At 45.9% G+C, this 23,887-nt stretch overlaps 1 pseudogene; it reads left to right on the top strand.

The window, feature by feature from the left end:
- Positions 1-248: 248 nt before the first annotated feature.
- LOC129849793 (cryptochrome-2-like) lies at positions 249-19,635 on the top strand (annotated as a pseudogene).
- Positions 19,636-23,887: the final 4,252 nt, after the last annotated feature.

Below are 23,887 nucleotides of genomic sequence, written 5' to 3' on the forward strand. Positions count from 1 at the left end.
ATATTGTTATAGTGTTCTTAACTATGAAGTTGATAATGTTCATGGCTTTATACTTTGAAAATAGACACGAGTTAGCAGAGTTAGCCCATGTCATGTTCGTTCATTCTTCTACATGTTGCTTAACTTTCTAACTGTACAGAAGAACATAACATCAAAATGACTGTCGGTAAGGAGGAAACAAACTCTCATACTGATAAGAACTACACTTCTGTTAAGTTCACATCTGTCACCTTACCCTTCTCATGCAGATTTCTCCTGGAAGCCTTGGAGGACCTAGACACAAGCCTGCGGAAACTACACTCGAGGCTATTCGTAGTACGAGGCCAGCCCACAGATGTCTTTCCAAGACTTTTCAAGGCGAGGAAATGTCAAATGAATGACCAAATCAGCTAGGATGACAAATGTGGTATGTGTAGATAGGCTGAAAAGCACTCAGACACATACACAGATCTCCACATCGCCCTTTGTCTCATTCGCAGCGCTGCACTTGCTCGCTGATCTATAGCCTCTCTAACTGCTTTGGTAATGAAGTTCACACACCACTTCAATATGTCAGATTGCTTATGATACCCAGATGCAATGGTATTAAACTCTAAATAAAGGGCACAGGCTGCCTGCTGTAAGTCATGTACACTTTCTTGCCCTCACTGTGCACCTGGGCAACACCGTTAGTGTTGATATGATACACAACCATGTCAGTCCAAAGGAGTTGAATTACAAGGCAGTTGTGTTTGTGCGTGCCTTCTGTGAACCGTTACCTGGTAACACCCAGACAGACGCCACTGTTGCAGTAGTCAGGATCGGGGTTCTGACTCAATAGTTAATGGATAAATGTTGGTGATGCTCCTCCTAGTCTAGGTGGGGGTTTTTCAGCATTTTATTCAGACGCATATTTGCATAAAATATTCCGGTACGGTCATTGACCTGTTTTTGAAAGGGCATGAATTATGCAAGAGCAGTAACTGGGTGCCTCGATTGTGTACAGAGCGCACAAACACACACACACACACACACACACACACACACACACACACACACACACACACACACACACACACACACACACACACACACACACACACACACACACACACACACACACACACACACACACACACACACACTACACTTCATTACAGTTGTGTGCGGGTACATCAAAGCTGGGACCGAGAGACTGTTTAACAGCTTCTATCTCCAGGCCATCAGACTGTTAAAGCAGTCACTACTAGCCTTAGTTACTGTTTCTAGCAAACCTGATGGCCGAATGGTAAAGAACGTCTAGACGCTCGAGAGCACCCTTACCTGCCGATCTATAAAATATGTCTCCGTAAACTAGCATGGGTAGGATGGTCATCTGAATCAGGGTTAGTTTGGCAGCTGGGGTGAAAGAGGAGTGCATTCGATAGAGGAAACAAAGTATAGATTTAACTTTAGCCTGCAGCATTGATATGTGCTGAGAGAAGGACAGTGCACCGTCAAGCCATACTCCGAAAGTACTTGTATGGGGTGACTACCTGAAGCTCTAAACCCTCAGAGGTAGTAATCACACCTGTGGGGAGAGGGGCATTCTTCTTACCAAACCACATGACATTTGTTTTGGAGGTGTTCAGAACAAGGTTAAGGGTAGAGAAAGCTTGTTGGACACTAAGAAAGCTTTGTTGTAGAGCATTTAGCACAACATCCGGGGAGGTGCCAGCTGAGTATAAGACTGTCTCATCTGCATATAAATGGATGAGAGAGCTTCCTACTGCCTGAGCTATGTTGTTGATGTAAATTGAGAAGAGCGTGGGGCCTAGGATTAAGCCTTGGGGTACTCCCTTGCTGACAGGCAGTGGCTGAGACAGCAGATTTTCTGACTTTATACACTGCACTCTTTGAGAGAGGTAGTTAGCAAACCAGGCCAAAGACCCATCAGAGACACCAATACTCCTTAGCCGGCCCACAAGAATGGAATGGTCTATCGTATCAAAAGCTTTGGCCAAGTCAATAAAAATAGCAGCACAATATTGCTTAGAATCAAGGGCAATGGTGACATCATTGAGGACCTTTAAGTTTGCTGTGACAATCCATAACCTGAGCGGAAACCAGATTGCATACCCGAGAGAATACTATATACATCAAGATAGCCAGTCAGTTGATTATTGACAAGTTTTCCCAACACACTTGATAAACAGGACAAAATAGAAATAAGCCTATAACAGTTAGGATCAACTTGATCAACCCCCTTTAAATAAAGGATGAACTGTGGCTGCCTTCCAAGCAATGGGAACCTCCCCAGAGAGGAGAGATAGGCTTGGCGATGATAGAGGAACCTTAAAGCAACCTTAAAGAAGAAAGGGTCTAAACCATCTGACCCAGATGTTTTTTGGGGGTCAAGTTTAAGGAGCTCATTTAGCACCTCAGACTCAGTCACTGCCTGCAGGGAGAACGTTTGTAGCGGGGTAGGGGAAAAAGAGGGAGAAGCATCGGTGATAGTCGCATTAGAAGGGGTGGGAGATGAGGAAATGTTGGACGGGCAAGGAGGCATGGCTGAGTCAAATAGGAATCCTGACTTAATGAAGTGGTGATTAAAGAGCTCAGCCATGTGCTTCTTGTCAGTAACAACCACATCATCAACATTCAGGGACATGGGCAGCTGTGAGGAGGGTTTATTCTCCAGGTCTTTAACCGTTTTCCAGAACTTCTTGGGGTTAGACCGACAGAGAGAGAACTGCTCCTTAAAGTAACTAACTTTGGCCTTCCGGATAGCTTGAATGCACTTATTTCTAATTTGCCTGAACGATAGCCAGTCAGCTTGAGTATGCGTATGCCGAGCCTTTCGCCAAATTCAATTCTTGAGGTGGAGTAACTCTGCAAGATCACGGTCGAACCAGGGGCTGAACCTGTTTATAACTCTCATTTTCTTTATGGGGGCGTGTCTGTTATCAATACCACTGAAAATATCAAAAAAGAAGGTCCAAGCATCTTCAACAAAGGGTATTAAGCTGATTCTATACCATTTTACAGGCCAGTTCATGAAGGAAGGCTTGCTCATTAAAGTTTTTTAGCAAGCGTCTATGACAAATCAGGACAGGTTGTTTCACTGAGCAGCCATTACGAACACAGGCTGTAAACAGTGATCACTAAGGTCATTACAGAAAACACCTGATCTAAGACCACTCTCTACCCCACCACCAAAATTACCCCCACTTTCCCCCTCCAGGAGTGGAATGTCACCCGGCTGACCTTCGAGTACGACTCAGAGCCCTTTGGGACGGAGCGCGACACCAACATCCTGAAGATGGCGCAGGACTTTGGCGTGGAGACCCCAAATTCCCACACACTCTACAAACTGGCCAGGTCAGAGTTCATTTTATCTCCTCATGCCACCACTTAGCACCGCACCACCAGCTTAGTGGCAGAGCTCTGGGTTGAAGTTCCCCATTAGACACAGATCTAGGATCAGCTTACCATCCCCGCAACTTAACTGTAACAATTTGGAGGGGAATGCTAGACTGACCTCAGATGAGTGTTTAGGAGCATCTTAATCCACCCGTGCTGTCTGGAGGGGCTGCTCTCTTCTGATATTAGTTGACTGTTTGTCTGTAGTGGTGTCTGCCTCCAACAAGGTCTGCCATTTTGTTGTTGATGTTTATAAACACAGATCAATATTAATTATTGGTCTGGCACTTTGAAATGCAGGACAGAGTTAACGAATATCGCCTCAGCATTTATCCAAGCCAAAACAGAGAACTACAGGGATAAAAATGCCCTTTAATATGTCTGATTGACTCTGTTCACTTCTTTGGGAGGGAGTTTGTAAAAGTAACAGTTGGCCTAATTGAGTGACTTTGACAGTTTTACACAGCTGTGCTCCTCACTGCATCATTTCCTGGGAGCTCTATCTGCTGGTATCGCGTTTCCTTCTACTGAGAAAAGATGGATGCAATACAATCTGACAAGGTCTGAACTGCAAGCAAGTCTTTTGTATTGACATCTCTGTTGCCTCCAGTGTCTCCAGTGGATTGTGACTCAAAAAAAACAGTCTGAATGGTTGAGTGGAGTGGCATGTTTCTCTCAGAGATGCATACTGCCACATGAGAGCAAGTCCAACCGGTGTCGGCGATATGACATGGGCATTTACATAAGTATTCATACCCCTGAGTCAATACATGTTAGAATCACCTTTGGAGTCTTTCTGGGTAAGTGTATAAGAGCTTTGCACACCCGTATTGGTGGGTCTGGTGATGAGGGGAGATTCAGGCTGATAGTGGGTCTGGTGGAGAGAAGGAAGAGCGAGGAGGAAGAGTACTATAGGAAATGTTGATAGGGAAGAAATTGATAGTTACAGTTTATTGGGAAAGTATTCAGACCCCTTGACTTTTTCCACAATTTGTTGTGTTACAGCCTTTATTCTAAAATAGATAAAATATGTTTTTCCCCTCATCAATCTACAGACAATACCCCATAATAACAAAGCAAAAACAGGTTTTAGATATGGAAATATCACATTTACATAAGTATTCAGACCCTTTACTCAATACTTTGTTGAAGCACTTTTGGCAGCGATTACAGCCTCGAGTCTTCTTGGGTATGATACTACAAGCTTGGCAGACCTGTATTCGGGGAGTTTCTCCCATTCTTCTCTGCAGATCCTCTCAATCTCTGTCAGGTTGGATGGGGAGCATCGCTGCACAGCTATTTTCAGGTCTCTCGAGATGTTAGATAGGCTTCAAGTCCGTGCTCTGGCTGGGCCACTCAAGGGCATTCAGATGTCATGTGGCTTTGATTGGTGGAGTGCTGCATAGATGATTGTCCTTCTGGAAGTTTTCCTATCGCCACAGAGGAACTCTAGAGCTCTGTCAGAGTGACCATCGGGTTCTTGGTCACCTCCCTGACGAAGGCCCTTCTCCTATTGCTCAGTAGGGCCAGGCGGCCAGCTCTAGGAATAGTCTTGGTGGTTCCAAACTTCTTCCATTTAAGAGTGATGTAGGCTACTGTGTTCTTGGGGACCTTCAATGCTGCAGACATGTTTTGGTAGCCTTTCTCAGATCTGTACCTCGACACAATCCTGTCTTGGAGCTCTACGGATAATTCCTTCGACCTCATGGTGTGGTTTTTGCTCTGACATGCACTGTCAACTGTATGACCTTGTATAGACAGGTATGTGCCTTTCCAATTCATTTCCAATCAATTGAATTTACCACAGGTGAACTCCAATCAAGTTGTAGACACATCTCCAAGGATGATCAATGGAAACAGAATGCACCTGGCTCTATTTTGAGTCTCATTGCAAAGGGTCTGAGTACTTATGTCAATAAGGTATTTCTGTATTTACATTTTTATAAATTTGCAAAAATGTCTAGTAATTTGTTTTCACTTTCATTATGGGGTGTTGTATGTGGAGGATTTGTTTTAATATAATACATTTTAAAGCAACTAGCTAAAATGTAACTAGTGCTAATGCTACTTACAGTACTAGTCAACAGTTTGGACACACCTACTCATTCCAGGGTTTTTCTTTATTTAAAAAAAAAATACTATTTTCTACATTGCAGAATAATAGTGAAGAAATCAAAACTATGAAATAACACATATGGAATCATGTAGTAATCTTCTTTTTTTTTAAACAAATCAATATATATTGTAGATTTCAGATTCTTCAAAGTAGCCACCCTTGCATGGCTGAGAGAAAGCCAAGAGTGTGCCAAGCTGTCATCAAGGCAAAGGGTGGCTACTTTGAAGAATCTGAAATATAAAATATATTCGGATTTGTTAAAAAATAAAAAATGTTACTACATGATTCCATATGTGTTATTTCATAGTTTTGATGTCCACTATTATTCTGTAATGTAAAAACAATAAAGAAAAAACCTGGAATGAGTAGGTGAGTCCAAACTTTTGACTGGTGCTGAATATATAAAAAAATGTTTTCTTTGCTGCTGTAGGTAGCATTAGCTAGCGCTAGTCAGCTGTACCTGTGCCAAAACTCTGGTATTTTTTATCCTACCGCTTGTTTTCCATCTTAATTGGTAAGACAATTTTGTTTTATCGTGCTCTCTCTAGTCTCTCTGCAGCAGACATATAGTGAGCAATATGTTTGGAACATAAAAGCGTAGTATTCGAATCACAATACATATAGAATTGTGAGAATAGCAATACATATCATAACAGCACTTAAATATCATGATAGTATCATGATAATATCGTGAGATCCATGGCAATTCCCAGTCCTAATGGGAAAGGCTAGATGAGAGAAGATGTAGGGAGAGGAGAAGTTGTACTTCTCTTGTTGACGTGAAGGGAGACCCTGCCCACTGCAACAACAAAGTCAACCCTCGCATGACGTCTTTGTCTTCCCCTGTTGGTCCAGAACAAGCCCACACACACTGTCAATTACACAGTCTCATACCCAGCCTGATAATCTCCCCTTACTGGTTGTGAGAGATGATGACACTGTCACACTACACAACATGTGCTGAGGGGAGCTCTGCAGCAGTCAGCCATGGTGGACAGCATGTGCCTGCCTAGCGCCAGACAAGGCGGCTCTGTCCTGATAGAGCGGTGCACAGTGTTCCTGCTCTATCTATCTATAGCCCAATATCTTTCAGTCAGTTTTTCTTACTGCAATAGGACTGCTGAAAAAGATTGGTTTAGTCTGAGGTTTTCTCTGCTCTGTATATCTGATGAATTCCATTGCTCTCTCTTTCTCATTCTCTGCATTTGAGTCTTTCGCTCTCTCTCTCTTCAGGTCGAGCATAAATTGGCTCTTAAGAACTCCAAAGCTTCTCATTTATAACAGTTATAGACTGTGTTTAATATAATGGAGAAGGGAGGGGTAGAAGCCAGCCTGCATTACTGATACTGTTGTATAAGGGCTGAGGCAGTAAAGGTTGATCCTCCTCCATTATATTAAACACAGTCTATAACCGTTATAAACGACAAGGTTTGGACTTCTTAAGAGCCAATTTATGCTCGATCTGAAAATGTGATCAGAGGCGCCGTACTATGGATCGTTAGACGCAATGGTGGAGCCTCCGGAGGCATGCAAAGGCCCAATCTAGTTCCATACCACATGCCATGGTGGAGCCTCCGGAGGCATGCAAAGGCCCAATCTAGTTCCATACCACATGCCATGGTGGAGCCTCCGGAGGCATGCAAAGGCCCAATCTAGTTCCATACCACATGCCATGGTGGAGCCTCCGGAGGCATGCAAAGGCCCAATCTAGTTCCATACCACATGCCATGGTGGAGCCTCCGGAGGCATGCAAAGGCCCAATCTAGTTCCATACCACATGCCATGGTGGAGCCTCCGGAGGCATGCAAAGGCCCAATCTAGTTCCATACCACATGCCATGGTGGAGCCTCCGGAGGCATGCAAAGGCCCAATCTAGTTCCATACCACATGCCATGGTGGAGCCTCCGGAGGCATGCAAAGGCCCAATCTAGTTCCATACCACATGCCATGGTGGAGCCTCCGGAGGCATGCAAAGGCCCAATCTAGTTCCATACCACATGCCATGGTGGAGCCTCCGGAGGCATGCAAAGGCCCAATCTAGTTCCATACCACATGCCATGGTGGAGCCTCCGGAGGCATGCAAAGGCCCAATCTAGTTCCATACCACATGCCATGGTGGAGCCTCCGGAGGCATGCAAAGGCCCAATCTAGTTCCATACCACATGCCATGGTGGAGCCTCCGGAGGCATGCAAAGGCCCAATCTAGTTCCATACCACATGCCATGGTGGAGCCTCCGGAGGCATGCAAAGGCCCAATCTAGTTCCATACCACATGCCATGGTGGAGCCTCCGGAGGCATGCAAAGGCCCAATCTAGTTCCATACCACATGCCATGGTGGAGCCTCCGGAGGCATGCAAAGGCCCAATCTAGTTCCATACCACATGCCATGGTGGAGCCTCCGGAGGCATGCAAAGGCCCAATCTAGTTCCATACCACATGCCATGGTGGAGCCTCCGGAGGCATGCAAAGGCCCAATCTAGTTCCATACCACATGCCATGGTGGAGCCTCCGGAGGCATGCAAAGGCCCAATCTAGTTCCATACCACATGCCATGGTGGAGCCTCCGGAGGCATGCAAAGGCCCAATCTAGTTCCATACCACATGCCATGGTGGAGCCTCCGGAGGCATGCAAAGGCCCAATCTAGTTCCATACCACATGCCATGGTGGAGCCTCCGGAGGCATGCAAAGGCCCAATCTAGTTCCATACCACATGCCATGGTGGAGCCTCCGGAGGCATGCAAAGGCCCAATCTAGTTCCATACCACATGCCATGGTGGAGCCTCCGGAGGCATGCAAAGGCCCAATCTAGTTCCATACCACATGCCATGGTGGAGCCTCCGGAGGCATGCAAAGGCCCAATCTAGTTCCATACCACATGCCATGGTGGAGCCTCCGGAGGCATGCAAAGGCCCAATCTAGTTCCATACCACATGCCTTGCACCTCCCAAATGTTGTAACAATGTAGAGGGCTCCGTATAGCTCCGCAGTGACATGATTGGTTGACGGGAGGTGAGGGCGGGAGGTCCTCTATAAACAAACTCACTTCCTTGACAACATCCTTCACAACAGCTCTGTGCTGCTCAGCGATGCCCAAGAAGTATGAATGTCCTGACTTCTGCAGAGGCCGTGTCACAGTAAATGCTGCACAGCCATTGAAGACATCTGATTGACCATGCAAAGGCTCTCATAAATACACACTGCTCAAACTGTCGTTTTTCAAAAGTATTTTTTCCTGTTCTAGTCCCAGAACATCAGTCATTCATCACGTACCTTGCAGAAAGCCTACAAGCCATCCGAGTCCCCCCAAAACACCTACAATAGATTACCAGGATTACATTTCCTTGGTAAGCTTTTTAGATGTCACAGGCACAGCTATTAGTAATCTGAATGTCCTGAATTATGTTGACTTGTAAATGCTAGTCTGCTACTGCAGCCGTGCCGCTGGGCTAATTAAAAAACTGTGACCTTCAGTGATGCAGACTTTGGTATTAACTGTGATTACACGCTGGCACAGCACATGCTGCATCTGTTGTACTGAGGTAAACAACAAATTGATTCAAAACGTTTCCCTCTCCTGTGTGTGTCTGTGTGCACGCTTGATTCCCTCCCCCAAACTTCCTGTCCTCAGAACAGGACTGTCTGTTTACAAAAGGTTCCCTCTGGGTTTCATTATAACCCTTGGCTGCCATTGTGGCTCTGTAAAGGAATGAAGACGTGGCAGGGGCTGAGATGCCAGATGCCAGGAAATACTCTTAAAATTACTGTTTATCTACAGTACCAGTCAAAAGTATGGGCACACCTACTCATTCCAGGGTTTTTCTTTATTTTTACTATTTTCTACATTGTAGAATAATTGTGTAGACATCCAAACTATGAAATAACACATGGAATCATGTAGTAACCAAAAAAGTGTTAAACAAATCAAAATATATTTTTGATATGAGATTCTTCCAAGTAGCCACCCTTTGCCTTGATGACAGCTTTGCACACTCTTGGAATCCTCTCAACCAGCTCAACCAGGTAGTCACCTGGAATGCATTTCAATTAACAGGTGTGCCTTGTTAAAAGTTAATTTGTGGAATTTCTTTCCTCCTTTAATGTGTGTGAGCCTATCTGTTGTGTTGTGACACGGTAGGGTTGGTATATAGAAGATGTCCCTATTTGGTAAAAGACCAATTCCATATTATGGCAAGAACAGTTCAAATAAGCAAAGAGAAACGACAGTCCATTACTTTAAGACATGAAGGTCAGTCAATCTGGAAAATTTCAAGACTATTTGGTTCCATTCGCCGTGTCTTTGTGAGACACAGAGTAGGTGACCGGATGATCTCCGCATGTGTGGCTCCCACCGCGAAGCATGGAGGAGGAGGTGTGATGGTGTGGGGGTGCTTTGCTGGTGACACTGTTGGTGATTTATTTAGAATTCATGACACTCTTAACCAGTATGGCTACCACAGCATTCTGCAGCAGTACGCCATCCCATCTGGTTTGCGCTTAGTGGGACTATCATTTGTTTTTCAACAGGACAATAACCCAACCCAACTCCAGGCTGTGTAAGGGCTATTTTACCAAGAAGGAGAGTGATGGAGTGCTGCATCAGATGACCTGGCCTCCACAATCACCCGACATGAACCCAATTGAGATGGTTTGGGATGAGTTGGACGGCAGAGTGAAGGAAAAGCAGCCAACAAGTGTGGGAACTCCTTGTGGGAACTCCTTCAAGACTGTTGGAAAAGCTGTCATCAACGCAAAGGGTGGCTACTTTTGAAGAATCTAAAATATATTTAGATTTGTTTAACACTTTTTTGGGTACTACATGAATACATAGTTTGATGTATTCACTATTATTCTACAATGTAGAAAATAGTAAAAATAAAGAAGAACCCTGGAATGAGTAGGTGTCCAAACTTTTGACTGGTACTGTACATTTTGGGGAAGACTGGAACAGACTCTGGTCTGTCCCCATCCTTACTGGAACAGACTCCCTGTCTGTCCCCCTCCTTACGGGAACAGACTCTGGTCTGTCCCCCTCCTTACGGGAACAGAGTCTGGTCTGTCCCCCTCCTTACTGGAACAGACTCTGGTCTGTCCCCCTCCTTACGGGAACAGAGTCTGGTCTGTCCCCCTCCTTACTGGAACAGACTCTGGTCTGTCCCCCTCCTTACGGGAACAGACTCTGGTCTGTCCCCCTCCTTACGGGAACAGACTCTGGTCTGTCCCCCTCCTTACGGGAACAGACTCTGGTCTGTCCCCCTCCTTATGGGAACAGACTCTGGTCTGTCCCCCTCCTTACGGGAACAGACTCTGGTCTGGCCCCTCCTTACGGGAACAGACTCTGGTCTGTCCCCCTCCTTATGGGAACAGACTCTGGTCTGTCCCCCTCCTTATGAATCCAGGATGTGGCCTTTTGTTAAAAATCTTAGAGGCAAAAACGGATCGTAAAAAATCTAATTCAGACGAGGGCTTTGCTTTGAAAAAATTATATCGGCAGCTCAGAGCAATGAAGCAGTACCTCCCATTAATATTCATTGTAGCACACTGTAGCAAAACTTCTGCAATGAAAAGTTCAGGTAGTCCCTCCCTGTTTCAGTCCATTTTCTTCCATTCGGTACAGTAACTCATGAATACGACCTGGTTAGTGAACACCTGTGGTTTCTCTGTTCTAGGATCATTGAGATGAACAACGACATGCCCCCGCTGACCTTCAAGCGCTTCCAGGCCATCGTCCAGCGGCTGGAGCTGCCCAAGAAGCCCCTCCCCACTGTCCCCCGACAACAGATGGACTGCTGCCAGACAGGTATCGCGGCCAATCACGATGAGTGTTACGGAGTGCCCTCCCTCAATGAACTAGGTGAGCGACGTGTGCGTGTGTGTTTGTTGGTATGTCTCCTCATCGTCTGCTAGTGATGATAAATCAGTTTGATTTTTAATGGAATTAATTTGACAAAAAAATCAATTATCGGGCAGGTTTTAAGAATCACGGTTTGGGTCCTGCTGCATGGAGGGGCGGGGAGACTGAGGCACTGGAGAGACTGAACAATCATATGGACAAAAAGGTGAGTCAACTGATCTGGGTGTATCCAGGCCTGGCATAGTGACCAGCCGGCCAAGGCTCCCTGGCCACCTCTATCACAAACACTGAAGATGAAGTTAGTGTGGATGCTTCTTCAAGTACTTTTCCTTATGATCAACCTACAGTATGTTTTTGAAGACACACAGAGCGATAGCTCATTTCCCATCATGGCTAGTCACATGTGAAGGTTGGTCCACCACACATCGGACTGGTAGCCTAGTGGTTAGAGCGTTGGACTTGTAACCGAAAGGTTGCAAGATCGAATCCCTGAGCTGACAAGGTAGAAATCTGTAGTAATCTGATGATGATGTTTAGCTGTGTGTTAGAGCAGGGCTGCAGCAAAGACCTGCACACCCAAAGACTCCCAGAGGAGGGTTAGTTTTCACCATCTAACCAGACTCTCAGATGAGGGTCTATCTCTCTCTATCTGCTCATTACTGGGGTATCTTCAGTAGGAACCAAACGGGGAGGGACCTACCTGAATTTGTCCAATACAAAATAGTTCTCATTTTCGATAATTTTTTTACAAAAAAGAGGCGTGGTGACCGCTTTGTTATTGTTTCAGTTAAGTACTCTAACTTTAATAATGTATCTCTATTTGTTACAAGTGTTGAGGAGGGGTGTGTCTGTGTGTGTGCGCTTTTTGTGTTTGAGCATTGGTTTAGGCCTAGGTGACTGGGTCGTGTCTAGATGGGATACAGCTTTTGTCAAATTGATGTCAAAAGTTGAAATGTTTTGCATTTTAGCTAACCCTTACCCTTTTTCCTAACCTTAACCTAATTCTCCTAACCTCAACCTAATTCTCCTAACCTTAACCTAATTCTCCTTACCAGCAAGGAAGAGTCAATTTTGACAAAAGCTGTATCCCTTCTGGACAACCAGGTGACTGGTTGAATAGTGTTATATTTCTATATGTGATGTATTGCAGGTGTTTGAGGAGCTGCTCCTGGATGCAGACTGGAGTGTGAACGCAGGCAGCTGGATGTGGCTCTCCTGCAGCTCCTTCTTCCAGCAGTTCTTCCACTGCTACTGTCCTGTAGGCTTCGGCCGGAGGACTGACCCCAGCGGAGACTACATTAGGTACACACAGAGCGCACACACAGGCTGTCCAATCCCCACAGGCCCCTCTACAGTAGTGTACTTGACAGATTCATATCACAATGGAGACCGATCTCTCGTTGAACACCCGAGCAGAGCTGCCAGGACGTCAGTCAGATTCACCTGGTTGGGAAACTTTTTGACGGCTCGATGTTTTTCCATCGGTCGACTGACAGGCGGTGATATGAATTGCTCTGTGTTGCATTGCTCTCCCCTTGAGCTAGTTTTTGGTTGTGTAACGTCATGTAATTACATGGCTGGTAGCGTAACAGTCAGCCTTAGCCCTCATGCAACATCCAACATCAATGTGTGTGTGTGTGTGTGTGTGTGTGTGTGTGTGTGTGTGTGTGTGTGTGTGTGTGTGTGTGTGTGTGTGTGTGCGCGTCAAGACTCAGTCACGCTTCTCTGATTCAGCCATGTTTTATATTATTACCAAGGATCTATTCTAGAAGTAACATTGTTTATATTATTACCAAGGATCTATTCTAGAAGTAACTCTGTCAGTAACATTGTTTATATTATTACCAAGGATCTATTCTAGAAGTAACATTGTTTATATTATTACCAAGGATCAATTCTAGAAGTAAATCTGTCAGTAACATTATTTCCCATCATCCCCTCTTGTGGCTGTGTTAACAGGGTCAAAGCTGCACCAATGATGATGATGGGTAGAATTGCCCATGTTGTGTATGATGTCATTTCAGGAGGAATATACCCAAGCTGAAGGACTACCCTAACCGGTACATCCACGAGCCGTGGACGGCCCCCGACTTGGTGCAGAACGCCACTAACTGTGTGGTGGGGATGGACTACCCTAACCGGTACATCCACGAGCCGTGGACGCCCCCGACTCGGTGCAGAAGGCCACTAACTGTGTGGTGGGGATGGACTACCCCAGACCCATGCTCAACCATGCACAGAGGAGCTGCCTCAACATATGATGAAGCAGGTCTACAACACGCTGTCCAGCTACAAGGGTCTCAGTGAGTTCACACACTCAGTCACACTCACACACTCAGTCACAGATAGGGGTGAGGGTTGTAAGGTAGCCAAGGTGCCAGACGCCAGGAACACTGTAGGCCAGGTTTTAGGAGGGACTGGACATTACCCCTTTCTTGTATATTTGTGCAGTTTCTATTTGTGAGTTGGTTATGTTAATGTACCCTTCTCTCTCTCAGGTTTACTTGGCTCTGTCTCCACAATCCAGGAGGAAGTGGAGTCGACAGTAATGACTGACAGCTCACGGCAACGTCAACGGTAAGTCACCTGATCATGTTTAGTCTCGCCGTCCTGTGATGTCATCATGTGACATCGTCGTGTCGCTACAAACACTGTTCGACTACTTCCTGTCCGACTACATGCCCAGGCAGTGCATTGCATCAACCAATGGTTGTGTGCAACGTCACCGACTGTGTAGTCGGGGCACCAGATTGTTATATCATATGATGTGGTTAGCTGATATGTTAAATACCTATCCAGTCTGCATTGTAGTCAGACTGGAACCTGACCAGTGACTAAGATGTCTGATTTGATTATTAGTGTCTGGGCTTGAACTGCTGTATCCCCGATGCTCAAACGTTACACGCAATGTAGAAGACCTGGATAACCGTTATTAGAATTATTAAACAATTTGATGTAATTATTTATATAATGACCTCTTCTAAAATGTGAGCTTTGAAAGTGGGTTGTGATTGTGAAGTGAGTGTAAAAGCTTTGGGATGTATGTGATGTCACCTGCTGGCTGTTCTGTGTAACATCTCTGCTTTGCTTAGACCGGGTAGGCAAACATTTTGTTGCGTCAAGGACCACATCGGGATTTATAAATCCAACGGAGGGCCGCACAGATTTGTTTGTCCAAATCAATTTGCGAGAAAATATCAAGGCCCATTGCAATATCAAGGCCCATTATAATTTCTCTATACTTTATATCGCATTTTAGACTTTCAAGAGTGGCCTCGAATAAAACAAATTCTACCCCTTTTCTCCCCAATTTTGTGATATCCAATTGGTAGTTAGTCTTGTCCCATCTCTACAAATCCCTACAGACTCAGGAGAGGCGAAGATCGAGAGTCATGTATCCTCCGGGAAACAAGACCCTGCCAAGCCAGACTGCTTCTTGACACACTGCCCGCTTAACCCGGATGCCAGGAGCACCAATGTGTCAGAGGAAAGCCATCCAACTAGCAACGGTGTCAGCGAGCATACGCCCAGCCCGCCACAGGAGTCGCTAGAGCACGATGGGACAATGACATCCTGGCTGGCCAAACCCTCCCCTAACGCTGAAGACGCTCTCCCGGTCGCTGCCGGCTCTGTAGTTACGCTGGTAGCACTGTGATGCAGTGCCTTAGACCGCTGCGCTAATCAGGACCCCAATGATTATTCAATTTTTTTAATCAAACCTCCCACGGTCCGGTTTGAATTTTATCAGCCCACTAAACTGTAACTAACCTGCAGTCATTTCATATCTGAACCCAGCCCACTAAACTGTAACTGACCTGCAGTCATTTCATATCTGAACCCAGCCCACTAAACTGTAACTAACCTGCAGTCATTTCATATCTGAACCCAGCCCACTACACTGTAACTGACCTGCAGTCATTTCATATCTGAACCCAGCCCACTAAACTGTAACTAACCTGCAGTCATTTCATATCTGAACCCAGCCCACTAAACTGTAACTGACCTGCAGTCATTTCATATCTGAACCCAGCCCACTACACTGTAACTGACCTGCAGTCATTTCATATCTGAACCCAGCCCACTAAACTGTAACTAAACTGCAGTCATTTCATATCTGAACCCAGCCCACTACACTGTAACTAACCTGCAGTCATTTCATATCTGAACCCAGCCCACTAAACTGTAACTAACTTGCAGTCATTTCATATCTGAACCCAGCCCACTAAACTGTAACTGACCTGCAGTCATTTCATATCTGAACCCAGCCCACTAAACTAACTGACCTGCAGTCATTTCATATCTGAACCCAGCCCACTAAACTAACTGACCTGCAGTCATTTCATATCTGAACCCAGCCCACTAAACTGTAACTAACCTGCAGTCATTTCATATCTGAACCCAGCCCACTAAACTGTAACTAACCTGCAGTCATTTCATATCTGAACCCAGCCCACTAAACTGTAACTGACCTGCAGTCATTTCAAACCTGAACCCAGCCCACTAAACTGTAACTAACCTGCAGTCATTTCATATCTGAACCCAGCCCACTAAACTGTAACTGACCTGCAGTCATTTCATAACTGAACCCAGCCCACTAAACTGTAACTAACCTGCAGTCATTTCATATCTGAACCCAGCCCACTAAACTGTAACTAACCTGCAGTCATTTCATATCTGAACCCAGCCCACTAAACTGTAACTGACCTGCAGTCATTTCATATCTGAACCCAGCCCACTAAACTGTAACTGACCTGCAGTCATTTCATATCTGAACCCAGCCCACTAAACTGTAACTGACCTGCAGTCATTTCATATCTGAACCCAGCCCACTAAACTGTAACTAACCTGCAGTCATTTCATATCTGAACCCAGCCCACTAAACTGTAACTGACCTGCAGTCATTTCATATCTGAACCCAGCCCACTAAACTGTAACTGACCTGCAGTCATTTCATATCTGAACCCAGCCCACTAAACTGTAACTAACCTGCAGTCATTTCATATCTGAACCCAGCCCACTAAACTGTAACTAACCTGCAGTCATTTCATATCTGAACCCAGCCCACTAAACTGTAACTAACCTGCAGTCATTTCATATCTGAACCCAGCCCACTAAACTGTAACTAACCTGCAGTCATTTCATATCTGAACCCAGCCCACTAAACTGTAACTAACCTGCAGTCATTTCATATCTGAACCCAGCCCACTAAACTGTAACTAACCTGCAGTCATTTCATATCTGAACCCAGCCCACTAAACTGTAACTGACCTGCAGTCATTTCATACCTGAACCCAGCCCACTAAACTGTAACTGACCTGCAGTCATTTCATATCTGAACACAGGCCACTAAACTGTAACTGACCTGCAGTCATTTCATATCTGAACACAGCCCACTAAACTGTAACTAACCTGCAGTCATTTCATATCTGAACCCAGCCCACTAAACTGTAACTAAACTGCAGTCATTTCATATCTGAACCCAGCCCACTACACTGTAACTAACCTGCAGTCATTTCATATCTGAACCCAGCCCACTAAACTGTAACTAACTTGCAGTCATTTCATATCTGAACCCAGCCCACTAAACTGTAACTGACCTGCAGTCATTTCATATCTGAACCCAGCCCACTAAACTAACTGACCTGCAGTCATTTCATATCTGAACCCAGCCCACTAAACTAACTGACCTGCAGTCATTTCATATCTGAACCCAGCCCACTAAACTGTAACTAACCTGCAGTCATTTCATATCTGAACCCAGCCCACTAAACTGTAACTAACCTGCAGTCATTTCATATCTGAACCCAGCCCACTAAACTGTAACTGACCTGCAGTCATTTCATACCTGAACCCAGCCCACTAAACTGTAACTAACCTGCAGTCATTTCATATCTGAACCCAGCCCACTAAACTGTAACTGACCTGCAGTCATTTCATAACTGAACCCAGCCCACTAAACTGTAACTAACCTGCAGTCATTTCATATCTGAACCCAGCCCACTAAACTGTAACTAACCTGCAGTCATTTCATATCTGAACCCAGCCCACTAAACTGTAACTGACCTGCAGTCATTTCATATCTGAACACAGCCCACTAAACTGTAACTGACCTGCAGTCATTTCATATCTGAACCCAGCCCACTAAACTGTAACTGACCTGCAGTCATTTCATATCTGAACCCAGCCCACTAAACTGTAACTAACCTGCAGTCATTTCATATCTGAACCCAGCCCACTAAACTGTAACTGACCTGCAGTCATTTCATATCTGAACCCAGCCCACTAAACTGTAACTGACCTGCAGTCATTTCATATCTGAACCCAGCCCACTAAACTGTAACTAACCTGCAGTCATTTCATATCTGAACCCAGCCCACTAAACTGTAACTAACCTGCAGTCATTTCATATCTGAACCCAGCCCACTAAACTGTAACTAACCTGCAGTCATTTCATATCTGAACCCAGCCCACTAAACTGTAACTAACCTGCAGTCATTTCATATCTGAACCCAGCCCACTAAACTGTAACTAACCTGCAGTCATTTCATATCTGAACCCAGCCCACTAAACTGTAACTAACCTGCAGTCATTTCATATCTGAACCCAGCCCACTAAACTGTAACTGACCTGCAGTCATTTCATACCTGAACCCAGCCCACTAAACTGTAACTGACCTGCAGTCATTTCATATCTGAACACAGGCCACTAAACTGTAACTGACCTGCAGTCATTTCATATCTGAAACCCGGCCCACTAAACTGTAACTAACCTGCAGTCATTTCATATCTGAACCCAGCCCACTAAACTGTAACTAACCTGCAGTCATTTCATATCTGAACCCAGCCCACTAAACTGTAACTAACCTGCAGTCATTTCATATCTGAACCCAGCCCACTAAACTGTAACTAACCTGCAGTCATTTCATATCTGAACCCAGCCCACTAAACTGTAACTAACCTGCAGTCATTTCATATCTGAACCCAGCCCACTAAACTGTAACTGACCTGCAGTCATTTCATACCTGAACCCAGCCCACTAAACTGTAACTAACCTGCAGTCATTTCATATCTGAACACAGGCCACTAAACTGTAACTGACCTGCAGTCATTTCATATCTGAACACAGCCCACTAAACTGTAACTAACCTGCAGTCATTTCATATCTGAACCCAGCCCACTAAACTGTAACTGACCTGCAGTCATTTCATATCTGAACCCAGCCCACTAAACTGTAACTAACCTGCAGTCATTTCATATCTGAACCCAGCCCACTAAACTGTAACTGACCTGCAGTCATTTCATATCTGAACCCAGCCCACTAAACTGTAACTAACCTGCAGTCATTTCATATCTGAACACAGGCCACTAAACTGTAACTGACCTGCAGTCATTTCATATCTGAACACAGGCCACTAAACTGTAACTAACCTGCAGTCATTTCATATCTGAACCCAGCCCACTAAACTGTAACTGACCTGCAGTCATTTCATATCTGAACCCAGCCCACTACACTGTAACTGATCTGCAGTCATTTCATATCTGAACCCAGCCCACTAAACTGTAACTAACCTGCAGTCATTTCATATCTGAACCCAGCCCACTAAACTGTAACTAACCTGCAGTCATTTCATATCTGAACCCAGCCCACTAAACTGTAACTGACCTGCAGTCATTTCATATCTGAACACAGGCCACTAAACTGTAACTAACCTGCAGTCATTTCATATCTGAACACAGGCCACTAAACTGTAACTGACCTGCAGTCATTTCATATCTGAACCCAGCCCACTAAACTGTAACTAACCTGCAGTCATTTCATATCTGAACCCAGCCCACTAAACTGTAACTGACCTGCAGTCATTTCATATCTGAACCCAGCCCACTACACTGTAACTGACCTGCAGTCATTTCATATCTGAACCCAGCCCACTACACTGTAACTGACCTGCAGTCATTTCATATCTGAACCCAGCCCACTACACTGTAACTAACCTGGCTGAGTGTATTGCATACTGCATTCTAGCCACCTAACCCAGCAGAGAGCCTAGGGGATAAAGTGTGTTGCATGGTGCATCTCAACCTGCAGGATCTCTAACTGGGGCCCTTGTGGTTCCAGACTCGTCCTCTCACTCCGGACAGCAAGACCGGACGCCAGCGGGACCCTCGCCCCCGAGGAAGAGGGGCCGCAGCCCCAACCTGCTGAAGCTAACAGAGTGGGGCACCCAGGCCAAGGTCCATTGCTGCAGCTCAGCCCTTGTGGGGAGCTCCGACAGCTCCCAACAATAACACGTAAACACCCCTTTTTTCCCCAGGGGTCTCTTGACAAAATAGTGGAACTAACAGTGACATTGCGTCTCCCATGAATCATAAAAAGAAGTATGTCTCCATACAAAATCATGTAAATGTTTTAGACGTCCTCTACTAGCAGACGGTAAGGATGTTACAGCAGTAGGCTGTCTCCTAAACCACTAGGCTTTGGGGAGGTGTTGGATCAGGCAGAACCTCCAGCTGTTGTCCCAAGCCTTGACATGAGAACATTAACAGGTCGTGGTCACAAAGCAAGAATCTGTGTGTGATCTACAAGAACCCACACTTTAGATTTAAACCGGACCTGCAGAATGCCCATTAGAACTTAATGTTAAGATTCCAAGGGGGGTCATTTGATCTAGTGCTAAGGTGATTGCAGGTTGGTAGAAACCAGAGATTTACCAGATACTCTGTTGAAAGGTGATGCAATTTAGAAAATGGGAGGCATTGATGTTTGACAGAAGAGGATAAGATTGGAGTGTTGACCGTGAATTGCATTGGGAAACCTGTTTTGTATTCACCTACTCATCTTTCTTTTCCCAGACTGTTGACGCACCTGGACTCAACGCTGATTGGAGGGAGAGCCCTCCACACACAGTCCTGCGTCATTCCCTGTTTCACCTCGTGCGCGGGTCCATCGACTGTCAGTAGCCGCCATCAAAACCTGCAGAAACAACCCAGGCATCGAAACAAACCTCAGTTGGTAATTAGATCTGCAGTAATGGTAGAACGATGCCCACCACCAATACCATATGAACCTGTCACCAAGGCTTCAGTGCTATATAGGCTGTTGATCAAGCTGTTTCTCTCAGTACATGTTGACATTTTCCTGCTGGGTTTTATTTAGACAATCAGTAAACGTTTTTATATTGATAAGAGTGTGATCAGTTCAGTCTCCAAGGTGTGTGTGTGTGTGTGTGTGTGGTTATATTCTGTACTGGTTTGGGGCTAGGGGAAGCCTCACCCTGCAGCTGTGTATCTTTGACACAGCGTATGAAGGGAATCCTAATGGGTAATATGTGACACCCCTGTCGCGTGCCTCAGTTTGCACTTTGAGTATTTGACTCACTTCCTCGTTTGTCAAAATAACATCTCACAAAGTTATATTTTGGCGGTGAACTGTCACTTTAAGTCTGCATAAAGCACTTTATTACATGTTACATCACCACTACTTGTTGAAAACAGACTTGTTGGTGTGAGTATCTGTGGCATGGTGTGAGTATCTGTGGCATGGTGTGAGTATATGTGGCACGGTGTGAGTATCTGTGGCACGGTGTGAGTATCTGTGGCATGGTGTGAGTATCTGTGGCATGGTGTGAGTATCTGTGGCATGGTGTGAGTATCTGTGGCATGGTGTGAGTATCTGTGGCACGGTGTGAGTATCTGTGGCATGGTGTGAGTATCTGTGGCATGGTGTGAGTATCTGTGGCATGGTGTGAGTATCTGTGGCATGGTGTGAGTATCTGTGGCATGGTGTGAGTATCTGTGCTGTACAGTTTTCTGTACACCATGAAGCAGTGTGGACCAGTGACAAAGACCTTTTTAACACTATCGTACCGACCCAAACTGCTGGCTCTGAGCACATTGTCCTTTTCAGCATGGTGCCATCAAATGTGGTGTGTTCATGACCAGGCCAGCTCAGTACAGCTTGGTTGGTCTCGGTCCAGTTCTGGTCAGTAGTGTGAAGAGCCCGTAACAGTGCTGCTGTTCCCAGTCCCATACAGAGGTCATCTGCTGTTGTTCCCAGTCCCATACAGAGGTCATCTGCTGTTGTTCCCAGTCCCATACAGAGGTCATCTGCTGTTGTTCCCAGTCCCATATAGAGGTCATCTGCTGTTGTTCCCAGTCCCATATAGAGGTCATCTGCTGTTGTTCCCAGTCCCATATAGAGGTCATCTGCTGTTGTTCCCAGTCCCATACAGAGGTCATCTGCTGTTGTTCCCAGTCCCATACAGAGGTCATCTGCTGTTGTTCCCAGTCCCATACAGAGGTCATCTGCTGTTGTTCCCAGTCCCTTATAGAGGTCATCTGCTGTTGTTCCCAGTCCCATATAGAGGTCATCTGCTGTTGAACCCAGTCCCATACAGAGGTCATCTGCTGTTGTACCCAGTCCCATACAGAGGTCATCTGCTGTTGTTCCCAGTCCCATACAGAGGTCATCTGCTGTTGTACCCAGTCCCATACAGAGGTCATCTGCTGTTGTTCCCAGTCCCATACAGAGGTCATCTGCTGTTGTTCCCAGTCCCATACAGAGGTCATCTGCTGTTGTACCCAGTCCCATACAGAGGTCATCTGCTGTTGTACCCAGTCCCATACAGAGGTCATCTGCTGTTGTTCCCAGTCCCATACAGAGGTCATCTGCTGTTGTTCCCAGTCCCATACAGAGGTCATCTGCTGTTGTTCCCAGTCCCATATAGAGGTCATCTGCTGTTGTTCCCAGTCCCATATAGAGGTCATCTGCTGTTGTTCCCAGTCCCATATAGAGGTCATCTGCTGTTGTTCCCAGTCCCATATAGAGGTCATCTGCTGTTGTTCCCAGTCCCATACAGAGGTCATCTGCTGTTGTTCCCAGTCCCATACAGAGGTCATCTGCTGTTGTTCCCAGTCCCATACAGAGGTCATCTGCTGTTGTTCCCAGTCCCTTATAGAGGTCATCTGCTGTTGTTCCCAGTCCCATATAGAGGTCATCTGCTGTTGAACCCAGTCCCATACAGAGGTCATCTGCTGTTGTACCCAGTCCCATACAGAGGTCATCTGCTGTTGTTCCCAGTCCCATACAGAGGTCATCTGCTGTTGTACCCAGTCCCATACAGAGGTCATCTGCTGTTGTTCCCAGTCCCATACAGAGGTCATCTGCTGTTGTTCCCAGTCCCATATAGAGGTCATCTGCTGTTGTTCCCAGTCCCATACAGAGGTCATCTGCTGTTGTTCCCAGTCCCATACAGAGGTCATCTGCTGTTGTTCCCAGTCCCATACAGAGGTCATCTGCTGTTGTTCCCAGTCCCTTATAGAGGTCATCTGCTGTTGTTCCCAGTCCCATATAGAGGTCATCTGCTGTTGTTCCCAGTCCCATATAGAGGTCATCTGCTGTTGTTCCCAGTCCCATACAGAGGTCATCTGCTGTTGTTCCCAGTCCCATATAGAGGTCATCTGCTGTTGTTCCCAGTCCCATACAGAGGTCATCTGCTGTTGTTCCCAGTCCCTTATAGAGGTCATCTGCTGTTGTTCCCAGTCCCATATAGAGGTCATCTGCTGTTGTTCCCAGTCCCATACAGAGGTCATCTGCTGTTGTTCCCAGTCCCATATAGAGGTCATCTGCTGTTGTTCCCAGTCCCATATAGAGGTCATCTGCTGTTGTTCCCAGTCCCATACAGAGGTCATCTGCTGTTGTTCCCAGTCCCATATAGAGGTCATCTGCTGTTGTTCCCAGTCCCATATAGAGGTCATCTGCTGTTGTTCCCAGTCCCATATAGAGGTCATCTGCTGTTGTTCCCAGTCCCATATAGAGGTCATCTGCTGTTGTTCCCAGTCCCATATAGAGGTCATCTGCTGTTGTTCCCAGTCCCATATAGAGGTCATCTGCTGTTGTTCCCAGTCCCATACAGAGGTCATCTGCTGTTGTTCCCAGTCCCATACAGAGGTCATCTGCTGTTGTTCCCAGTCCCATACAGAGGTCATCTGCTGTTGTTCCCAGTCCCATACAGAGGTCATCTGCTGTTGTTCCCAGTCCCATACAGAGGTCATCTGCTGTTGTTCCCAGTCCCATACAGAGGTCATCTGCTGTTGTACCCAGTCCCATACAGAGGTCATCTGCTGTTGTTCCCAGTCCCATACAGAGGTCATCTGCTGTTGTTCCCAGTCCCATATAGAGGTCATCTGCTGTTGTACCCAGTCCCATACAGAGGTCATCTGCTGTTGTACCCAGTCCCATACAGAGGTCATCTGCTGTTGTTCCCAGTCCCATACAGAGGTCATCTGCTGTTGTACCCAGTCCCATACAGAGGTCATCTGCTGTTGTTCCCAGTCCCATACAGAGGTCATCTGCTGTTGTTCCCAGTCCCATACAGAGGTCATCTGCTGTTGTACCCAGTCCCATACAGAGGTCATCTGCTGTTGTACCCAGTCCCATACAGAGGTCATCTGCTGTTGTTCCCAGTCCCATACAGAGGTCATCTGCTGTTGTACCCAGTCCCATACAGAGGTCATCTGCTGTTGTACCCAGTCCCATACA

The sequence above is a fragment of the Salvelinus fontinalis genome, unplaced genomic scaffold, assembly GCF_029448725.1.
Source record: "Salvelinus fontinalis isolate EN_2023a unplaced genomic scaffold, ASM2944872v1 scaffold_1699, whole genome shotgun sequence".
Taxonomy (NCBI): domain Eukaryota; kingdom Metazoa; phylum Chordata; class Actinopteri; order Salmoniformes; family Salmonidae; genus Salvelinus; species Salvelinus fontinalis.